This window comes from Triturus cristatus, chromosome 5_2 (genome assembly GCF_964204655.1).
Source record: "Triturus cristatus chromosome 5_2, aTriCri1.1, whole genome shotgun sequence".
Taxonomy (NCBI): Eukaryota; Metazoa; Chordata; class Amphibia; order Caudata; family Salamandridae; genus Triturus; species Triturus cristatus.
The window spans coordinates 71,703,392-71,726,663 of record NC_140588.1 but is presented as its reverse complement, the minus strand read 5'-3'; positions in this window follow the sequence as shown (position 1 = coordinate 71,726,663).

Sequence of the window (23,272 nt, the reverse complement as noted above, 5' to 3'; positions counted from 1 at the left end):
AATAGTAGGGGAGAAAGAGACGAGCCCTGTGGCACACCGCAGGTTAGGGTGGTCTTTTTGGCGGAGAAGGCGGCAAGGCGGACGGCCTGCGAGCAGTCCCCCAAGAAAGAGGAAATCCATTTTAGGGCCGTGCCCTGAATGCCTGCATCTCTGACACGGTCGATCAAGAGTTTGTAATCAACCGTGTCAAAGGCGGCCGAGAGGTCTAGAAGAACAAGGGCTTGAGAGAGATTGTTATCAGCCCCCCTGCGAAGCTCATTCATCACAGCAAGTATGACCTGCTCAGTAGAGTGTGCAGGCCTAAAACCGGCCTGGTGGGGATCAAGAAAAGACGAGCGTTCAATAAAGGAGCTAAGGCATTGTGTGACATGGGCTTCCAAGATCTTGCTCAAGTAGGGAAGGAGGGAGATGGGACGATAGTTGGTAAGATTGGTGGGATCGGCATGAGGCTTCTTCAAGATGGGAATAACCTCTGCTACTTTGAAGGAGGCGGGGACGACCCCTGTTTTTAGTGAGTTATTGAGGAACGCAAGCGGGGGGTCGGGGCAAGAGAGAAAGGCTTCTTGGAGGAATAGGGAAGGGCAGGGATCTGAGGGGGAACCCGAGCTGACCTTTTTTAGAAGTATAGAAAAGTCTTCTTTGGAGATCAGAGGAATTTGATCAAGAAACTGGGTGTTTTTGGGTGAAGTCCCAAAAACTGAACGGAGGGGGGTCGGAGGAATACTCTTCTTGATAGTGGAGATTTTCTGAATGAAGAAGTTATTGAGAGCGTCACAGAAATCCTGGGTGGGTGCTGGTTTGATAGTTACTCTGTCAGGTAAGGGTACTTCGTTGACAATATCTTTGGTTTTGGTAGACGAGTTCGTGATTTTTAGTGAGAAATACGAGGATTTAGCTGCGAAAATGGCTTTTTTGTAATCAGTTAGCAGCTTAGTGAAAATGTCTTTTGTATTAGTGGAATAGCTACGTCTCCACCTGCGTTCTGCTTGTCTGAGGAGAAGCTTCTTTAGTTTGAGATCCTCTGTAAACCACCGCTGGGCGTCATGAGGCCACCTGATTATGGAAAATTTACAAGGGGCAACAATATTACTGGCTGCACATAGCCAGTTATGGATGGCAGTTTCTTGAGCATTAAGACAGTTAGTATCTATAGGCAGAGAGGTGGAAAGTAAGGAACAGAACTCCTCTTTATTTGCTCGGCTCCAGTTCCTGGTTAAGATTTTTTCCGGGGTTAAGGGTTTAACTGGTCAAGGCAGGTCCAAGGAAAATTGGATAGAATAATGATCAGACCAAGAACAAGGAGAGATGGATAAAGAAGAGATGGACAGGTTAACTGTCCATAGCTGGTCGAGGAGGTGTCCTTTAATGTGAGTGGCAGTGCAGACGTGCTGAGTGCAATTGAGGCCCCAGAGAAGGTTAGTGAATTCTCGGGAAATGGGGTGTTTCGTTAGGGTCAGAAGGCCAATAGTTGAAATCACCAATTATCATTAATTTAGAATTGTTTATTATAAGTTCAGAGATGAGATCTCCAACTAACTGAGGAAAAGAGGGCATAGAATGAGGAGGCCGATAAAACAGGGCACAAACGAAAGAGGCTAAAGGGGACTCGAGTTTAATAATAAGGCTCTCAACAGAGGGAATAGCGGTGGCAGTTAGAGCAGTGAACTGTAGCTGATGGTGAATAATGGCTGCCACACCACCTCCGGATTGCCCAGCGGGTCTATTGGTCTGTAGAATATAATACCCCGTGGGAATGGCGGCCAGGATATCTGGGAGAGAATCATCCGTGAGCCAGGTTTCAGAGAGAAGGAGAACATCAGGTTTTAAAGTGTCAAGAAGTTAGAAAATTTCTAATTGGTGTTTTGGAAGAGACCGCATGTTTAAATAATAAAATTTCAGTGACTGTTTGGTGGGGCAGGGAGGGTTAGGGGTATTAGACGGGGAGACAGAAAGATCTTTCCTAAACAATGGAGGAGGGGGTGCAGGCAAAAGAGGACCGGAGGACAGAATTCCACAGGAGGAAAGCTTTTGTGTTAATCGTGGCATGATGGGCCAAGGATAGCAGAGAGTGCATAACTCCCTGGAGGAGTATTTTAAAAAATGGGCGGCATGACCTGGCCCTGGTCCCGGGCGGTCGCGGACGGGCGCAGACGGGCTTGCCTTTAGCGCGCCTTCGGCGCGCTGCCGGCGCGCCCGCTGCGCGCTTGCACTGGCATCGAGAATTTATGGCCACTGGCTCGCGGTGTCTAGAGCGCGAGTTAGCCCCCTCACCCAAGATGGCGGCCCCGCTGGTGTTTGCCAAGTCCTACCGCCCGCGAGAACGCGACGGGTCCGGACAAGGCAGCAACGATGGTAGCGAGGCGGGCACGAAGGCACAGGTAAGGGTAGTGGCAAGAAGCAGGTTAAGTTTTAAAAATAAGGTGCAAGAAAATAATATTGCAGACAAATAGCGTGACAACAAATTTTAAAAATGAACACCTCCCGGCTTCCGCCTCAGGAAGTACGACATATGCTGCGCGCTTGCGCTGGCATCGAGAATTTATGGCCACTGGCTCGCGGTGTCTAGAGCGCGAGTTAGCCCCCTCACCCAAGATGGCGGCCCCGCTTGTGTTTGCCAAGTCCTACCGCCCGTGAGAGCGCGACGGGTCCGGACAAGGCAGCAACGATGGTAGCGAGGCGGGCACGAAGGCACAGGTAAGGGTAGTGGCAAGAAGCACGTGCATAGTTGCTCATGTGAACATGTGATTCGCAAAATAATTTCAGAAACATTGAGGGGAATCTGTGATGATTATAGCTTCCCCAGTAAATGCTTGTGAATTGCAAAAAAAGTCAGGAATTTACTTTAATCACAGTAAAAGAATTGCAAATGTTCCAGTCCAGAGTGAGCAACATTATGTAAGACTGCACCTTCTTTCCATGTATGAAGAAAAATCTGTCAGCTCTAAAAACTATACTATTTTTGCCAACAGATGCATAGGTGGCAGAACAATGTTTTTGGAATGTAGTAGCAAAAATCAAAGAAGCATGAAAAAAGGCATACAAACACCTTCTAGGAGCTGATCTCTTTGAATTGGAGTGTTCATATAATTGTGTCTCCAGGCTTGTATAAGCTAAACTCAAGTTGTATGGTTGGAAGAGGTTAGTGGTGTTGCAACAGTAGGAATAGAGTAGCAAGATAGCAGCTTTATCTCAGGCTGGCACGCACTAGAAGAATGTACTATGGAATGAGAAACTGGCAAGGCTTGATTTGCCAAGATTAGAATTGAAGAAAATTAGGGCTGGAATGTAAGGTATGGAGTGCAAGGAAGAATCCTAGAATTAGTAACCCAACAGTGTAGATGGGTGAACCAGTGGAGTTGCAACACATTGAAACATAATTGCAAGATGATCAGTAACTGGCATAGCTGTGTGGAATATAACAAATGGTATCTGAGGAGAACTGTACCATATGCCCAAAATGTCCTATTGAGAGACTTCCAAGGGATCTCCACCACCCTCACAAGCTTTAGCACCTTAAGTATGTACCCTCTCAAGTGGCTAAAACAAAAAGTCAGGAGACGATGCAGCAAAACCATGGGTATGGCAATCACTGTACTTACTTGGACTACTCAGTGCTGGTCAGATACGAGGAGAGATGCTGACCCACATTCCAAACCAAATGTGACCATAAATTAAGGCAAGCCTTGGGAATGGCTCCTTTCTTCACTAAAAACACATCCATTTGCCGTTCTTCATTTGGTATACAGTTTACTGTAGCTATCACCAACATTACAGCAAATAATAATTTTCTTTTGTTCAAAAATGTCCCAGAACTGATCATTTTTAGTGATAACAGGAATGTTTATCGTAAGCACTATACGTTCACTCAGGTCATGGGTGATGTATTTAATTTGGCAGTTGGTGTGGCCTTTTCATATGCTTTATAGCAGCTGTTGTGGATCAGTGTTAAATGCTGGATATAAGTAATCCCTCGATGGGGGATTTATAATCTTTAATTTTCATTGTGATGAACTGATACATCTAGTAAGTGCAAACCCATGAGCTTTACTGAAGAAAGCACTTCTGCCTAATTGTAAGTTCCTCAGTCAGTACAGTAACTCCCTACCAACCACAATCCACTGTGGGAATAGATTGGCAAAATAGAGACTACCATAAAGACAGTGCTAAGTACCTATCATTTAAGCTGTGATCTACTTGGCATCTGTGGTTTGAATAGTGGCGTATAGGAAAGCTCACACACGAATAGGGCAAGTATACTTGGCAAGTTCCCCAATACTTGGTCCAACACATTGGCTCTCATTATGAGACGACCAGAGCGGTATACCCCCACTTCTACTCAGGTTCTCCAAGCGGGTGGTAAATATGTGTGGATTTTGAACTGTTATATCCCCTGCAGGGGAGAAATATTGTGATTTGGTCCTATTATTCCTAAGTCCGTGTGTTGTTTTCCCATTTTGGGGGAAATAATTTCTAGTTTAGGTTTTAGGGGTGGAGATACCAGCTAGAATTGGAGATACCAGCTAGAATTGGAGATTTGAGACTTGTTGTATCCCTACACCTAATTCTGGGGTACTCATAATTCGAGCTACCTATTTATGCAGAACAATGGCATGCTGAGTTCTTCATTGCCACCGTTTGTTTTTGTTTTAATATTTTACAGAAAAGGTTTATTGTCAGAACCCGGGTTATTAATTTACGAAGGGATGACCCTATTAACTTAATATACACAATCTATTTAGGTCAAAACAAAGTTCTGAGAGAAATTCTGCTCATTCCCTGTTAGCTATGGCACAACCAGCAGGCAATCCCCAGATGAATGCATATTAAATGTCAGCATTATCAATAATTTTAAAGTAAAGTACACAACACAATAAATCAATTTAGAAAAATAGAGAACAATTTAATGAGAAGCCAGTGCTGAGAGCATCAACATAGGATAAGGGGAACTGGGGCTATCATTTTATTCGAGTTTAAAGGCGAATTGGGGCAAATTGAGCCCTGGGATGTGAGTCAGTGTGCTCCCACCCTCATAGACAGTAAATTAATCTTAGAAGTAGAGGGCTACCGTAGTCCCGTCAAATATTTACTCAAATTTGTGGCTATGGTGCATGAGCATGTTTCCCTATTGCCAAAAGTGTCCCATTATGCCACACATGATGATGAGAAGCCATCTCATCACCTCCAGCCCAATAGCTGATAATTTTGCTTAAGCATGAATGATTAATAGATGTAGTGTCAAGACTTCCAAATCTGAAATCAGATTTAGATTACCTCATCACTCATCAGATACAGCAACCACATTTGACCCTTTTGATTGATGTTTATCTCGTGGCAGAATGAAATTGTGATCTAATTTTTTTAGTAGACAAGACATGTTACATTTGTAGGTGTAACGTTATCATAACCCCATAGCTTCTGCCTAAGCTACTAACTAACCACCAGACTAAAATCCTAGAGCTTTGTCAACCTTCTGGGGCATATTTAACAGAATGTCACACAGCATAGCAAGTCACCTTACTGCACTGCATGACAGGGAAAGGGCAGAAATGCACAGTATTCAACATAATACGGCATATTCCTACCTTTTCCCAGGGCTGGTGCACAATGTGCTGAATAGCGCCAATGCAGGCACTCTTGCACCATGGTGCAAGGGTGCTTGCATTGTAATCAGGATTGTTTTTGTGCAGGAAGGGACACCTTCCTGCACAAAAACAATCCTGAGAAGCATTTTCCTCTTTCCATGTGTGCTGCATTTTGCAGCACACAAGAATGCAGCACACTTTGAAATAGGAAAAAGCAAGGAGAAATAAACCCATTTCTCCTCGTTATGCTTCTCCTAGGTAAGCGTATCAGTTTTGGCTCATTCCCAGGTCTATCTCTTATGGTAAATCTGGGAATGCGTCAAAATCCATGGTTTTGCGTAGGAATACCCAGGCACCACCCATGAAATGCCTCCCTATGGCAGAGTAAAGCAACACAGCGATGTGTACAGTGTTGCTTTACTCTGAATTTATCAAGCCACTCAGGGCCACCAAGGGGGCCTTGCGTGGCTTGATATATTGCATCCTAAGGGTTGCATCACTTTTGCACTCAGTTGCGTGGTGCAAAAGCAACACAACCCTTTGATAAATATGTCCCTCTATGTATATATAACATAGCACATATATTCCTTCAACGCCATTTCACTACCACACCTTACAAAACGTATCCCACTCTTCAATTATTACACAAGGGCCAATCAGACGCGACGGGAGGTGCCTCTTGTTACCCACCGCCCACTTAAACTCCATCTAATGCGGACGCACGCAGCGGGCGCGCCGCTGGCGCGCCAAAGGCAAGCCCGTCTGCGCCGGGACGCTGCCAGCTGCCAGTAGTGATGTTCAGAATCTGGGTAACAGACTTGTGTACACACGCTCTGAACTGGCGGCACTGGATATTAACTGTTTTTGCTGTCCAAAGCACTCATGGACTCCGGAGGTGGAATCTTTCCGGTGTGAGCAATGTTGCTCAGTTTTTAAAGCAGACGGCAGAGGTACTATACCCCCTGACTACACTGAACTTAGATTCCTTAGCCTTAACTGCCGGTCTCTGGTAAAACATCATGCAGAGATTTGTGCTCTGCTAATAGAGGAACGGCCAGATGGTCTCTTTTTAACTGAGACCTGGCTAACCCAGGATTCAGGTGCAGTGGGGTGGTTGGCGCTTCCACCGGGTTATATTATGTATCAACTTAACCGCCCTATCAACCGAGGTGGCGTTATTGCTTTAATTTTGAAAGAGCCGTTTTCTTGTAGTTTCAGGAAGGAGGAGATTCCTGAATGTGAAAGTGCTTCCTTTAAAATGACTCTTAACCACAATTTTACGGTCTTGGGGCTGCTTATTTATCGGCCACCAGGGCCATGAAAAAAATGGAGGGAAGCTCTGGTGAATAAAGTTACCCTACTCGCGAGTGGAGCGGCGAACTTCATCATTTTGGGTCATTTTAACCTCTATCTTGAAGAAAGTGACAAGCCAGAGATTGCTTGCTTTCTGGCTGATTTGGAGGCCTGTCAACTGGTACAACGTGTGGTAGATAGTACTCACACTGCTGGGCATTTGTTGGATCTCATCTTTTCTAATCTGGGTGCTGTAATTGTGTCACCTTCGGTCCCTTTGACCTGGACTGATCACTATTTGATCCCTTTTTCCCTCCGGCTGCCGGGGAAATTGATGCCATCTCGTCCACGGTCTGTGATGAAGCGCCCTTGGCATAAATGGGATACCAACCAATTCTCAGATTTGTTGTTACAGTCCAAGCCACAGTTTCCCCCGAATATAGTGGCTTCGGACTCTCTTTTTCAGAACTGGTTGATGCAAGCCCTAGATACTTGTATCCCTGAAAAACGTTGCTGAAGGAAAAAACTGGGACCTTCTAACCCATGGTTTAACGAATCCCTGGCCGAGGCAAAGAAGGTTTGCAAGCAACTGGAACGATCATGGAGGCGTGCATACGATATAGAAGCTAAAATCAAATATTGGAAGTCCGTCAAATCTTACCATAGGCTGATTCGGAAAGCCAGAGCGGAATATATCGCCTCAAAAATTCTAGAGAGTAATAACCCGCCCAAAATGATTTTTTCCCTTCTAAAAATATGCTTCACTCTAATGAAAAGGTTGATTCCCCTATCTCCTCTAATACTCAATGCAAGGAATTGGCTGTTTCCTTTGTGCGCAAGGTAGAGATTATCTATAACAACCTGCCAACGGCCTGTTCCTCTTCGGCCATCTCGAATTTCAACCGAATAGATATGCCTGAGGGCAGGTTAAACCTCTCTAATCTAACATTAAGTTCTTTCCCGCCACTTTCGCTTCCCGAGATTGGATCTCTATGTTCTAAAATTAAATCAAGATCTCCGGCTGACCCTCTGAGACCAGATCAGCTTCGGCAAGTTCTTGACTCAATCTCCACAGTGATTAGGGAATTGGTTAATTCATCGCTGTCTGCCGCAGTAGTGCCGGCTACCTGGAAGCATGCAAAAGTGATACCCCTCTTGAAGAAGCCGTCCTTGGAGCCATCGGACTTGAGCAACTTTCGTCCGATCTCCCAGCTCCCCTTCTTAGCTAAGGCTACAGAGTTATATGTTAACTCAGTCTTGACTGAATTTGTAGAGCGTAACAAAACTCTCGACCCCTCACAAAATGGCTTTCGTCCCCGTCACAGCACCGAATCGGCGCTGTTAGCAGTAATGGAGGACATTCGGTGCAGCTTAGATGTTGGGAACTCCGCAGCCTTGATTCTTTTAGATTTAAGTGCGGCGTTTGATACCGTTTCGCATGATATTCTTCTAGGCAGACTTCAGGACATAGGGGTCCGGGGGCTGGCCTTGGCTTGGTTTCAATCTTTCTTAGAAGGTAGAACCTTTCAAGCGGTTGTGCCACCGTACCACTCTCAGACACATATGATCAAACATGGGGTCACGCAGAACTCTATATTGAGCTCCGCGCTTTTTTAACATTTATGTCTAACCCTTAGCTTTGCTAGCAAAAAGCAGAGGGTTGTCATTGGTGTCCTATGCCGATGACACCCAGCTAGTCATTGTCTTTTCAAAAAAGTGTTGTCATAATCTTTTTAAATTTAAAGATGACCAGTCAGCCATTTCTGTCTGGATGACAGCAAATTGCTTACAACTAAATGCTGCCAAGTCAGAAATTCTCGTGATGGGGAGAGATAGTGCCCTCTGGTCTGAACAGTGTTGGCCTGACAGATTAAAACCTGCACCCCTGCCAAAAAAGGCAGTAAAGAATTTAAGATTTTGGATTGACAGTGATCTGTCATTCGATGCACAATCCAAGGCCTTAGCAGGATCCTGTTTTGGTCTCCTAAGAGGGCTGAAACCTTTACTCGGATATTTTGCACCCAAAGTCCGCCAAACTATTCTCCAGGCCACAATTCTATCGAGGCTGGACTAAGGTAACTCTCTATACTTAGGCGCCAATAAATCTTGTATTGTTTGCCTCCAAAGAATTCAGAATGCTGCAGCCCGTGCCCTGCTAGCACTTTCCAAATCATGTTCGGTCGCGAACCTTCTGCCTAAGCTTCATTGGTTGCCGATAGCGAAAATAATTCATTTTAAGTCTCTGTGTGTGGCCCATAAAATCTTGACACGAGAAGGACCGCCGATTCTAGCAGATCTGCTGGTTTATTATGTGCCAAACCGCCCCCTGCGTTCGGCTAGCTCTGGCTCGGTTTGTATCCCCAGTTTTCAGAGAGCTAGAGCTGGTGGTCGTTCTTTTAGGGTTCAGGCAGCGCACCTCTGGAACTCCCTTCCAACTTCAATTAGAGGACTTCGGAACCATTTGGCATTTCGAAAGGTGTTAAAGACCTGGCTTTTCCCAGCGTAGGCTACTCCTTATGTCTCTGAGCGGTCCACTAGCTTTGGCTTAGGTAGTGCTGGGACGACCCGTCACTGGGGCAGCTATGCGCGGTATAAATTTGAATAATAATAATAATAATGCACACATACATACACAGACTCTAGTGCTTTTCAAAAGTATCACTCAACACTGATGTGACTTTCTTACACAGAACATCTATTTACGAGTATCTTGATGCTAACATTCAAAAATCTGCTGCACTGGAATCCACTTTAATTCCTGGCTACTTCTGCTATCTTAACCACAGCAAAGATAAATTATGTAGCTCAATACATACTTTACCCACCATACTCTATCCCGGAATTTATCTTTATCTGCACTAAGGCCACCGTAGTAATGGAAAACTTAACGTATGACGCACACATGGTTATTCTGGTAAGAAGTCAAATTTACCACATACTGATTTTTGTAAATCAAACTCCACTATTCACAGTATGACTCCCACAGTGAAATCACTTCATCTGAGTTTCGTCTCCTGGTGCCTTTGAAACTCTTGCTTCAAGGTCATACCCTCTACTGTTTCATACCATGTTTCACTGTGGACACCACCATTCACAGCCTTGGTCCATAGATGATCTCACTTGTATCCGTAATGTATTCATCCGGGTGTTCTCTGCTGTCAGCTGTCACCACTGTTGTCTTCAAATCGGGACTCTGTTTTATTTTCTTGCGCCTTACTTAAAGCACCAAACAATCTCTCGTAAAAGTTTATCTATGCTTAGTTTAACATTTGTGGTCCATCCCGCTACACTTGTAAGCAAAGTATGCCATTAATGAACCGATTTAAGTGAGGAACAAAATGGCAGTGCACAGTTTTTGTGACCATTTCATAAATGCCATTAAATCACTCTCTTTTCCAACAGTGATAATGTCTAGACGAGGATGTAATAAACATTACAGTTCCCATGCCGAAATTATGCAATAAAAAGCTGGCTTTCAAATGGCTCAATGTTTAGCACAGCCACCAGCTATGAAATATGTTTCAATCTATTTTCCCCATTCTTAAACTGTTCTCAGTGGGTTTCCTTTTCCAAATAAGTGTCCTACATGGCTGTCACACATTTTTCATTTCCATAATCCTCATTAAATCCACAAACCAAAAACGTGCCAAAGTCACTTGCAAAACATGCACACACAAAAAAATATCCAAGAAACCAAAGGAATTCTGATGGCCTGTACAAGCTAGCACTTCATTTTATCATTTAGATCCTTATTAGCAAATTACCAAAACGTAGCCACCAAACACAACCATCGTGTTTCCTTTCTAGCAAAGCTCATCATTAACACCCCCAGATTACCAGCTCCACCCAACAGTGGCTTTGGTCTGAGCACCACCACATGAAAACCAAAGCTCAGCTCCCAACCTGCAGACCCATGCAACCAGAAGTTCCACTGTTGATGGCATCCAATACTGGCCCTTCCTTCATTGGGACAGCAGGAGCAGGGCCGTCTTAACAGCATTATGGGCTGCTGGGCAAAGCAGTACACTTGGCCCTCTCTACGCAACCACTGACAGGAATAAAAATGTTTAGCGGAAAATTAGGGTTACATTCTGGTCTGTATAGGGCCCCTATGCTCATGGGGCCCCCGGGCAACTGCCCAGCATGCCCATGCGTTAAGACGGTACCAAGTAGAAGCAGGACTTGGCTGGATGTGCGCAGTGGCATCGGGCGTCTTCCATGGGTGCAATGACATAGTCATAGGACTGTGATCACTCACAGGTTACTTCAGATAGGTAAATTACTCTCTGGTAAAGGGAACCGTGACCCACCTCCACTGGCTGAAGTTGGTTTGTACTTGTACGTGCCAAAATCATAAATAAATGCTGCAGTATCCAATGTATAGGTTCATTACTGACTAACGTATTCACTTCTAGAAGGCTGCAATATTATGTCCCTCACAATTATGGCTCACGTGGCACTTATTGAAATATTTACCTCTTACCTTGTTTTTTTTTTACACTGTTAGGTTGTACATTGTTTCACAAAAGTGATCCAGCGGAAGCGGTGTCATTTTATAACCATTCACAATATCTCCATTTTATCATAAAACAAAATTTCGATCATTTATTTTACCAAAGAGTTTGGGCCTATAGAAAATGTATAACCACTTACAAATCACGAGCTCCCCTGATAGATCTTTGAAAGAGCAAATAGGGCTTCAGATAATTAGAGACAGACACTGTTTCCTTCATGAGGACCTGTAATGAAGAAAATGCCTAACCAAAAACAATAGTTAAAATATGCATCATGTCAAATGATTTATCAATAAAGACAAACTCTGTATACTTTTATCTAAATGATCAAATATGAATGGTCAATAAATAAACACATCAGAATATCAGTACTCTTGTTATTTCAATAATTACAGGCACATTCACAACAGCAAACACAGATCATGGTAAATACATCAAATTAATAGCCAGTGTGAGAGGAGAGAAAGAGAGACACAAAGAAAAGATACACATTGCAAATTTCACTATGCAATTTAAAATGTATACAAACCTAATGTCAAGAGACTATTGCACTGCATGCAACAGTCTGAAACAGCTAACCCTTCAGCTGAACAGGTATAGCTATTGCAACTTCACCAGCCGATGAAGGGTAAAGGGGAAATCAGGATAGTTCTGTTCACTGGAAAATCAGTTTAGACCAACAGCATGTCATGCCCAATTATTGTAAAGGTAATAGCCAGCTAAAGTAGCATCAAGAGTGCAGCAGCAAAAGGCTCTCTCACTGGTTCTTTTCCCACAGAAACAAATATACCCTAAAATGTTCACAATTCCAACCCCCGAATGTTTCTTTTTCACAGTTTTGCATGTTTCTATTGGTTAGGATTCATGAGGTGAATATTCTCTAGCCTAATCCATCTGGAACTTTAACTAGACAGTCCTTTGTTCACTTGCAAGACGTCATGTCACCTCGGAAGTAGGAAACACATCGAGACTTCTTCCTATCCACACGCTCGCTTCCACATCAGCTTGCAACATAGTCGACACAATTATTCGTAGAAAGAAATATTCCAACCGTAGGAAGGAAACTCTAATGATATGATATACAGGGCCAAGGCTAATAAATCAGCATTTTAGAAATAATGGAAAACAAATTACATTCTTCTGAGGCCTACTATAGGAAGAGGAATAACATTAACAAGTTTTGAGACCTTCGCAGAAATACCCAAAATCATCATTTTGTAGAGCATAAAACACACTTTTATTAATAATGTGTAAGGAAATAAAGAAATGTATAAGAACACAATATGGCGCAATACAATATCATTTCAATTATATTCATAAGCATCGTCTGATTTCGAATACTTAAAGAAGAAAATATAAGCAATAACGTTTTATTATGGCTTAGTGATTAGAAGAAAAACAAGCAAGAAATATATTATTTCAAGCATTTTCACTATCATATTTTCTAAATTCTATTTGCAAATTAATTTGTACAGTATTAAGTTTCTCTGTCGTTTCATAGGCATTTCTTGAAACACCAGTTTTCAACCTTTCTGCGTGCTTTCATTACAGCTTTGATGTCTAATTTGTGTTGTGTCTCTCCTGCACGCTTTTACGTGGCACAATTTTAAAAAAAATCTCCCACGTCTATTATTTTCCACACTGTTAGTTATGTTTAGCAAAACACACTTAATGAGCAGACTTGATCAATCAAGATTATTCCTAAATAATCATGCTCCATCAAAAGTTTAGAAGAGATTTGTCAGTTTTGTTTCGGTGACTGGAGCCTGGGAATAGTTAAAAATGCCAACATCTGAGGATGTTCTTCAGATTTTATTTGTATGACATGGTTTCTTTTTTATTGCAGTTTGTATGTTTTCTTGTCTCTGGAGGCCCTTATCAATTTAACAGTGACTGTATTATACATATGGCGACAGTTATTCTTCATTCTAGACTTATACTGTCTTCTCCCTATAATTTGGATTTATAAATCTAGTAAAACATCGCAGCGAGTTCTCAGACTTTTACACACAGATTCTTTGTTTCAAGATTACTACCTTTGATGCATGTAACTACATGGTCTCTGCCAATCACTAAGAGAAGGTTGAATACCACATTCACCTTCTTACACATTCAAAATGACAATTCCAGTGCACAAAGTTTGGACCTCCAAACAACACTACCATTCTGCTAGATCTATATTCTATGAATCATTTCTAAAAGTAAAATTAATTAACTCTGTGGAGACACAAATGTACAGAATTGCTTAAGATCGCAATGCACGTCCTTGTTGAAAAAAAGGGAACAGGTACCTATTTTTACTACTTCAATTTTTTTGTATGGAAATTGTTTTCCATGTATAAATCAATACTCCATCAAAATTGGGTAAAAAACACAGTCTTTAAACAATCTTGAAACAAAGAATCTCATGTGTGTCAAAGGTAGTAAGTAATGTGCGCAGGATGCAATTTTATAATATGTGTGGTATGGGTACACACCACTTATTTAAATAAATTGAATCCTTGAATATGAAATTTATGTACCTGATGTGCTGACACCCAAGCTGGAAATGGGCTTCATATGTTTTGGTCCTGCACTCTGCTGTCCAGTAACTGGGAAGCGCTTGTTGGCTATAGTAATCAATTTATTCCACAGGAGTATCTGGTTCATTCACCTATTGTTGGCCTTTTGGGACTAACCTAAGAGTCCACCACTTCTGCATCGACCAGAATTTCAGATTCTGGGTTTATTGTAAAGTTGGTCGTATTTTAATGGATATTTGGCAGTCAGATCCATCACTCTACTTTCTAGAGTAGTGCAGGAAAATAGGACGAATTTGTTTTTTAGAAATCTGTTTTCAAAAATGCAATCTTTAGATGAAACGTTTCAAATAAATGTACTTAAATGTAATGAAGTCTGTGGACAAAGACTCAACTAGTACTGTATTCTGCACCTTTGTCATATACGAATAAGAACACATTTGTATTCTTTATTTATTTGGTATAAAGATCGATCTATTAACCCCTTCCCCGCTCATGACGGAACCGCTCCGTCATGAGCCACGGTTGCCGTGTGCTCATGACGGAGCGGTTCCGTCATGCCACGACCGTTGGCGGCCGCTCCGCCCACGCGGCGCTGTTTCCCCGCCTGTGCGGGGGGACAACGCAACTGGACGGAGTCATGACGGAACCACTCCGTCATGAGCACAGCTCAACCGTGGCTCATGACGGAGTGGCTGCGTCATGAGCACAGCGCCACCGCGCTGCCCCCCCCCCGCACCCCCCAGCACTGCGGCGGAATTCCCGCCGCAGCGAAGGGGTTAAAGAGATGAGGAAAAAAGGAGTTTGCTTATGATGTTTGTTTGCTGAAAACATGGTCATAAGGCACATTGCTATTATTACAGAAATATACTGTATTTACTAACATGCATTGGAATAATAAATATATTTGTTTACTAAAAATACTCAACTATCCCCACAGTCAAAAATGTTAAGAAGTAGTAACAGCAACTATTGAACAATGGCACATGAAGGTTCTATAACTTTAAAGACCTGTTTCTCTCTAAGGAGCATATTTACTACGGAGTGGCAGAGTGCGGCGTTAGCCTCCTTGGCTTAACTTCACACTCCGCCACTTCTGAAACGCAGGGCTGCACCATATTTACAACAATATAGTGCAGCCCTGCATTTCTGCCTGCCCTGGTGCTAAATTTTGTAGCCTAGTGCCAACGCAGGCACCCTTGCACCATAGTGCAAGGGTGTCTGCGTTGAGGGGAAGATCTCTCTTCCTGCACATAAACAATCTTTAAATGGCATTTTGTAACTTCTATGTGTACTGATTAATGCAGCACACATAGAAGTTGTAAAACGTCATTTTGTTTCATTGATTGTTTATATGCAGGAAGGCTCGCCTTCCTGCACATAAATAATCAATGGCCTTTTGCTGTTTCTGTGTGTGCTGCACAACGCAGCACACATAGAAACAGCAGAAACTATGAGAAATTAAACATTTTTCTTTGTTGTGCCTATTTAAGGTCAGGTTGTCCCTGGTCTTTATTTTGGCATTGCCCCATATTTAAGCTGCGCTTGTAAATATGGGGCAGTGTCAAAATCAATGGGTGTTGCGGTGAAACGCCCACTGCAACACCCATTGCTCACCACTTTCAAGGTAAGTATAGCGTGAAAATGGGCCTTATACACAAGGCAGCGTTAAGCCATGGTAAGTGGCTTAATGCTGCCTTGTGAATAAGGCGAAGCTCCTATCGCCACTACAACGTCCTGAAAAATTACCTTGTGATGGCAAATGGGCTTGCAAATATGCCCCTGAGTTGCCTTCTTGATTAGGAGTGCACCACAACCTCCAGCTCTTTAGTCACATAAACTGTTGTCCTGTATCCTGAGTGGAGTTTCAGTGACAACGGTGACAGTGTCCATGCTAACCTCAGCACAGGAAGCAAAACTACAATCCTGGAACATGATAGTTTTCTTCAGAGGTAGTCGGGGTTGTTCTAAATTTGAATTGCCAGCCTAGTAATTCTATCAGATTTGTGTGAACACAATTGTCCTAATAAGGTGGGTAACCAGGAGACTGTCATAAAGTCTGAAGTTTTGCCAAAGTTCCATAAAGGTGAGTCTGTGATCAAGATGCCTCAACAGGGATTGGAATTTTACAGCACACTTGAGATCAGAGTCTATGTAGAATTAACTACCAAACACCTTTGCTGTCGGGTAAGAGGGATTAATCAATATTTTTCCAGGAGTAGTTCAAGGAACCTTCGGCTCTGTTGCTGTCCCTCAGCTGGCTGCCAGTGAAGAAAAGATCCTGTTTTAAGATCTGCTGCCTTACCTATAATACCCTAAAAGGGAAAGGTCCATTAAATCTGCAACAAAAAATTAAAGCATACACACTGGGCCGTTGCCTAAGATCTCGTGATAAAGCCTTATTGTGTGTTCCTCGCATTCGTCTGACTCGCAGTGGAGGAAAGGCTTTTCCCTATCTTGCTCCCTACTACTGGAACAAGCTTCCACTCCATGTTCGCACATGTCCGAACTACTGTAAATTTAGGAAACTACTCAAATCCCACCCTTTCTGAACTTCTCTCTCCCTCCACTGATCCCTGTTTCCGAAACTGCGCCGAAATGCATTACAGAATTCAAAAATCTGCACCCAAATGTGAATGTAAACTTACAAAAAGTGGATTTTCGAATACTTTGTGAATCTAGCCTCTAGAGCTGAAGGTTAATACTTAAATTAAGTTGGATCCCATTATAAAATTAATATTTTTCTTACCCTGTACACTGCTTTGCAATGTAGCAAGGTAGGCAAATTACGGAGTGTATTTCATAGGTGTTGTAATGAATTAGACCTTATTCCTTAGTAAAATTAATTAACTGCCTCGAGGCTGCTCAACGAGTGATTAGGAATATGTGACACTTTAGCATAATGACATTTTATTAACTTACAACAGAAATATTCCAAAGACAAATGGAGTAGAGGTAGCCTATGTTATGGTTCGGTTTCAAATACCTTAATGAGTCATTAATCAATATTTGAAAGCGCGGTCAGTACATTGTCGTTGAGCAGAAGTAGCATTATTAAAGTAAAAAAAAAAAACTGTTTAATGAACAGGTTCTGCTATATTACACTTGTTAAAAACATCCAAATGACTATTGGACAAGCTTTGCTTTTTATGCTTCTTTTGCTATCTTAATCCGGCACAGCAACTGAGCAACTCCATTCATAACCTTACAATAAAAGATAACTTACTACTGCAGACAGAATAAGCATGTTAGATGGAAAAATGAGGCTCACCCTTGTCCTTAGCTATGTTTGTTGGGCCTGTTCTCTGATGCTGCAAATTGCGATTGCAGACATAATCAATAGTCATTTGCATACTATACACAAATGTCCTTGATACCCTATGTATGAGAGACTTTCTGATTGCATTGTGAGCCTAAACTATTCTACACCTTATGCGGCGACAAAGGGCAGCCGTGTCTCATGCCACGCTGTAATGAGAAGGCTGCCGAAACAAAGCTGCCTGTCTGGACTCTGGCACTTGGAGCAGCATACAATAACTTAAGCCATAAAATGTACCTGGGCCCAAAGTCCATTTTTATCAAAGACCTGGAAGATATATCCCCATGTAATTGAATCGAACGCCTGCTCTATGTCAAGGAACCCCAGCACGTAGCGGCCCTCCCATATATCAGGAGCAGGGAGGACATGAAACAGTCTACATAGTTTATACATGGTGCTTCTCTAGGGGATGAACCCACACTGTTCTTCGTGCATGAGGGTGGGCAAGTATGGGAGCAGCCGAGTCTACATTTAACAGAGAAAGAGGTTTTTTTATTGTTACTTCATCCACCGCCTTGCCTGGTTTTGGTACTAACACTACGAGCACCTCATACATAGTGTCCATGAGGCGTCCAAGTTGGTACGCCTCACGGTATACATCTAGCAGTTTGTCAACCATCAGATCGGTATACTTATGGTAGAATTCTGCCAGAAGGTCATCGCCCCCGGTGTTTTTGCCACTTTCTGGCTCCTCCAAGATGCAAGCATCTCCTCTTTCATCAAGTCCTCATCCAGCGCAGCCCTCTCCTCCATTCGCAGGTGAGGGAGATCCAACCCTGGCAGAAAGTCCGCTCCAATATCTTGTGTGGCTGTCTCCCTTTCAGTATATACTCTCTCGAGATGACCGTGCATAACCTCGCTTTATAGCCACTTGTGAGGTGACTAATTTGTCTCCAGAATCCCGCAAGGACTATATGGGCGCATGGGAGTCCCGCTGCCTCAGCAGCCTTGCCGACATAGCTCCCATCTTATCCCTCTCAGCATGGAGTTTCTGTCTATAAGCTGTGTAGGTATATTTTCTAATCTGCGCTAGTCATCGAGCACTGTGATTCTGGTGCATCGCCATTCCTCCAGTCTCAGGTTGTGAGGTAAGTGTCTTCTCTATATCTAACAATTTGGCCTAATTCTGCTCTAATTCATGCACTAACTGTTGCCTTACTCCGTATGTAGAATTCATGCATACCCCCTAAGCACCACTTTCATTGCATCCCAGTCATGGGCCTTACCGCTTGAACTACCGCAGTTCTCCTGAAAATAATAGTATAGGGCCCCCCGGATCATAGCCACAAATGGTGGATCCTTCAGCGCCTCTGCACACAGGCATTATAGTGGCACCGCAGGATGTGTTCGCCCCCTTGCTAGAGTTACTAACAATGGGGAGTGGTCAGAAATGTATCTCGCCAAATATATTACTTCTCGGGTCTGTACCACAAGGCCCGAATTCAGGAGACAATAAACCAGTGCGCTATACATACCCGCAGCAGGTGTATAACAAGAGAATATTCTAGAGCTTGGGTGCCTTTCCCTCCACACATCTAGTAGGCCAAGATTGTGCATCAGTGCCTGTAACTGGGCGGTCATATGGGGTTTCGTATGGGCCTATGGAGGTTTGCGGTCTAATGTTGCATCTAATAGACAGTTGTGATCACCAGTTAACATCATGTCAGTAGTAAGGAATGAGGATGCAGCCGTCGGTTTCTCAATAAAGAACTTTGGACAGTCAATATAAGGAGCATATACATTTAGAAGACAGAAATCCCGTCCGTCCAAACTTAGTGTGACGTGTGGTAAGCAGCCGCGGCCCTTGCAGGTAAGCGCAGTGGGGCCAGGTTTGAGGGTTGGATTCAAAAGACAACCACGAGGGTAATTAAATAAATAATTAATTTTCCCTCGTCGTCTGTCAAAATCCACCCCCATTCGGCCCCACCGCTCTTAACTGCACCGGCCGGGGCTGGTGTTAAGTGTATATTTTTGTACTCAAAGTATGGAATTTGTGAGATATAGTGGCCTTTTTGTTGGTGTTAGGCTGGACAGACCTGCCTCGTAATATTTTAAATTCACTTAACTTCTTAGGGTTGATGGCAGCAGCAGCGCTTATAATGTGCTGGTAATGGGTTTTATGCACTGGTGTACCAGCAAGCACCTTAGGCAATGTTAAAAGGGAAGATCCTCTCTTATTTTTAAGCTTTGAATGGTCCACAATATAAAGTATCAGAATCAGAACATTGTAGTTTGTTTTCAAATGTAACTGCATAAAGTTAACTTATGGACCTTTCCCAAGCAATTATTTATTACTGTCTAAGGTGCTATCATAGCTCTACTGTAGCAGTTCAACTATTTCAGTTACCAGTCAGCCCAAATCTTTGATAGACACAGTGTCTTACATAAGTACTTACAGTTCTCTCTTCATGTGATAAGGCCCCATGGTGATGTAATCACATGTGTGAAAATTGTGTGCCTAATGTGGTTAAACTGCTCCCAGGATGCTTGTTTCCGGTCCAGGGAAGACCTGGTTTGGCAGTTCGGTCTGGACTGTTCCCATGAGGCACATGGTCAAGACTGATTTGCATAAAGCTGAGTCTGAACTGGGATGGCAAAGTGAGCTAAAGAACGATGATGGATTCAACCCAGATCTGTGACTGGGGGTAAGTGTCTGAAAAGTTTCAGTGCTCCGTCCATCATCTCCTTGTGTTTGTTCTGTCTGCCCTAAATTGGCAGAGTATACCCAGACGTGGGTCCCTTGCTCACTTTTCCAATGGATTCAAACTAGCCTGGCTGATGAGGGGTATTATCCCGAATCTGGTCCCAGGATACTTGTTTCCGGTCCAGGTGTTGGTGATGATGTGTTTGGCTAAGTTATTTTTTTATGTTCCCGGGTTTTCTGATGTTACTTTTGGTCTGGTGTGTCTGGTGTAACATGGCAGATTTTATCAGTGTGATAACTGTCAGCAACATGTGCTATGGTGTTTATTTTGTTGTATGAGCTTGGTGCACTTTGCTGTGCTTTGCTTTTTTTCCAGGTGCTTATTTTATTACTTTGCATGTATATCAATTTGAGATTTGTGGGCGCAGCTATCATTTTACCCACATGCTTGAAATTCCTCTTTCATGGTACGGTCTATTTTCTCATTTTGTCCAACTATTTTTGTCTTTGAGTCTATGTAACCTATGTTTTGAGTTGTGCATTTCTTTGACTCGTTTTACCATCCCATACCAGTGATTTATTGCGTCCTCTCTTAGTCATGCTCTTTCCACATTTATTACCTTGTAGCTCCATGTTTGGCTGCCATGTATCTTCTTCCCATTCTTTTAGTTACAGCTCTATATGTTTTCACTTCCCGTGTTTGGTATGCCGTCCCCACCCAACCTGAGCCTTTGTGTTCCACTCAGGTTGCTTCCAATGTCCCTGCTTCACTGTTTGCAATGTATGTACTTCTTTTCTCACTGGATTGTTTTGGGGAAAACCAAAGCTCCTAAACTCTTAACTCTTACTTGTGTTCCCTTATCTTCTGTCTGTGAGTCCTTATGTTTGTGTTGGTCTGCTCACATCCATATACCCTGATCATGTGTCTCCATCACCTGTGCCTGCAGGTTTAACAGTGTCTGAATCCTCCCACAAGCTGTGTCCTTCTTGCCATGTCTCTATGATAGTTTTTTTATGTCACATGTCTCCTTTCCCTTTTTAGCGGATGCTTCAGTCTGTGTCTGTCAACTATAATTGAATTAGGACCTTGTATATTTGTATGTCAGTTCCCATCACTCCCCTCTTCTGGTACTTCTTTTCTCATGTGTGTGTTTTTATGGTTGGGGCATCTTACATATCCTCTTCCCTATGTTTGTGTTCATGCCCCCATCTCTTTGGTTTTATGAGAGTCTGCTTCTCTAAATCCTTTTTCCTGTCCATGTCTTGGTGTCCCCTTACTGGCTGGCATTGTTTGTGTCTCTCAGTGAGCCTCTAAGTGTCTCCCTTTGTAAAAATGGGCTTAGGTTGTGTAGTGAGGATACGGGGTTCACTGCGGACATTGCTAAGTTAGCATATGTTAGTACACGCTTGGCTGCCATGTTGCCGCTTTTGCACACGTTTCTACATGACTTTGTTTTCGCAAATCCTCTGCTTGTACTCATTCACATGAGAACCGTCTACCTTTCACGTTTCTTGCTGTACTCTGTGAGTTTCTTCTGCACATCGTGTTCAAGGCCGCAAAACAATGTTCCTTGTTAATCTGCCTTGGTCGGTCCCCCGCATGTTAGAGGTAATACACACACAGCTGCACTACTGAAAATCGAGTGCTTTTAATATGGCATTGCATGCATGTTAGGCACTTCAAGATAACCTTTCCAGAGGGAAGAGCTGTGCTTGAACGGAGGTGTAAACTTTTGCATCTAAACCTGGCGGTATGGGGTCCCTCCTGACAAAGCCCAGAGGTCTTCTATTTCTATAATAAACTAGTTCCTAGCACGGGGAGGGTGGCAAGGCACTGTAGTCCTTTTTCCACTATCTTTATAGAAAGATATCCCCGTTCATTTTCTATGGAATTGTAACAATGCTTACTATCTTGTGTTTATGCATTTTGCTGCTAGTATTGCCTTGTATACTGCATTATAGAGCACATTAGTTAATATACACATTTAAACTATACAGTGTCTCTGATTATTCACGTTGTGGACAAGTATGAGTGAGTGAACGAAAGAGTGTTCTTGCTCCCACGATTCCTGGGAGAATCTGAGTTACATGTTCTAGGATGTCCAATCATTGGTAGCTTCGCTGTAGTACGGAGAACAAATGAGACACTATAGCTAGTCGGATTGGGGTTCTGGGCACTAAGGTGGGTTTTTGGTACACCACTACACACTGAGATCCTTGTTTCCTGCGCATAGTTCTGTATATGTGCAGAATCCCTGCAACAGTTGGTTTTTCCTGATCCCCTCGTCACAAATGCTAGAGAGTCTGTAAGGTTTTTGAACTTTGAAGATTCAGGGATATGTTTGGAAGCCTTTGAGTGTATTTTTAGTTCAGTAAATTAGGAATATGGAAAGTGTCACCCGTCCTGCAAACATAAGGTTTGCTTCAACTGACTCAAACTCATGAATTCATTGCCTGCCTTATGTCTCTTAGTCTGAAATAAATGCACTTATCATAGTATCCCAAATGATGTGTTTCTGGGCATGTTCCTCAGTGAGAATCACTCCTGACAGGTTTTACCTCAGGAACTTTGCTGTTGGTTGATTATATTGTCTCAGATAAGGGGTTCAACTTAATCTTATATGATTTTGTCTGCTTTAGATCCGTGCTTCTGCCTGTAAATGGTCAATGATTTCTATCTAGTATTTATCCCAGATCAAATCAAAGCACCTACCCCACTAATTTACTTGAAATATTGATTGATTTATCCACTCCATCGCCATACCTAAAGCTGTAACTCAGACCCATTAGATAGAAGTTTTGGGAGCCAACAAGCTTCTCATAAATGTAAGCTATTTCAATCGAAATGGACAATAAATGCTAAAATGCACAGTTTACATTTTTGTATTTTACGGGGATGGGAAGTCCACCTGCACCTAACTGACTTTCACATAATCCATTCACCAATCAAAAACCAAATCAATAAAGAGTCATTGGCAAAGCCAATATCTCTTGCCTACGAGAGTTATTGGCTTTGGCAATGATCTTTATCCATGCTGTACAGCAGCCCAGCTGTTGTGCAGCATTGCAAACAATTATTTAAAAAAAGCTAGGATGCAGTCAGTGCTAGTGTTTATTAAAAACACATCGAGGAGTGGGTTGGGGGATAAGGAAACATGGAGGGATGGATGGCAGTAGAGAAGGATGCATTTGGGGATACATGCAAGAGACAATTGTGAAGAACATGGACAACAGAGTAGGAGTGGCTGGTGAGGCAAATGGACCATTACGTGGGGGGGAATAGATGGAGAACCAATCTGATAATGGAGCGTGTGCGGTAGGGGTTGGGGAAGCAAGCTGACACTGAAGGGTGGTTGGAAGTGGTGGGGTCATAAACTGACAACCAAGGACGGGCAGGAAGA